The sequence below is a fragment of the Cajanus cajan genome, chromosome 2, assembly GCF_000230855.2.
Source record: "Cajanus cajan strain Asha chromosome 2, NIPB_CcT2T_4, whole genome shotgun sequence".
Lineage (NCBI taxonomy): Eukaryota > Viridiplantae > Streptophyta > Magnoliopsida > Fabales > Fabaceae > Cajanus > Cajanus cajan.
The window spans coordinates 53,264,835-53,265,355 of record NC_138518.1 but is presented as its reverse complement, the minus strand read 5'-3'; positions in this window follow the sequence as shown (position 1 = coordinate 53,265,355).

The following is a 521-nucleotide window of genomic DNA, read 5'->3' as shown; positions in this document are numbered from 1 at the left end:
TGAATAAAAAATATATATCACTTTAAAAGAAAAAATTATTTATATTTATTTGTTATTTTTATTTTAAAATTTGGAAACATTATTAATTATTTTCTTAGTATCATTAAAAAAGAGAGAGAAAGAGTAGTATGTGAAACATAAACTAGTAGATATAAAAAGATAAAGCATGTATAAAGAAATTAATCTGAAGCAATTTTAACATAAACTGAGTGTACTAGTTAATTTTATTAATCTATGTGTGAATTTTAAACTAAGTCTTTTTTTTTTTTTTTAAGGTTTAGGGTTAAAAAATGAAGTAATTATTGAACAAAGAATGATTAATTGAAAAAATGAAAATTAATTGTCATACTTGTGTTGTATATTTTGAATGATATTTCAAAAAGATTAATATATTTATTTAATTAAGGTTTATAAATTATTATAAATTAACTTATTTTTATTTAAAATATATTTTAATTAAATTTGGTTTTGTTGCCTAGGATATTTAGATCAAATCTTATCTTATCATTTTGACTTGGTCT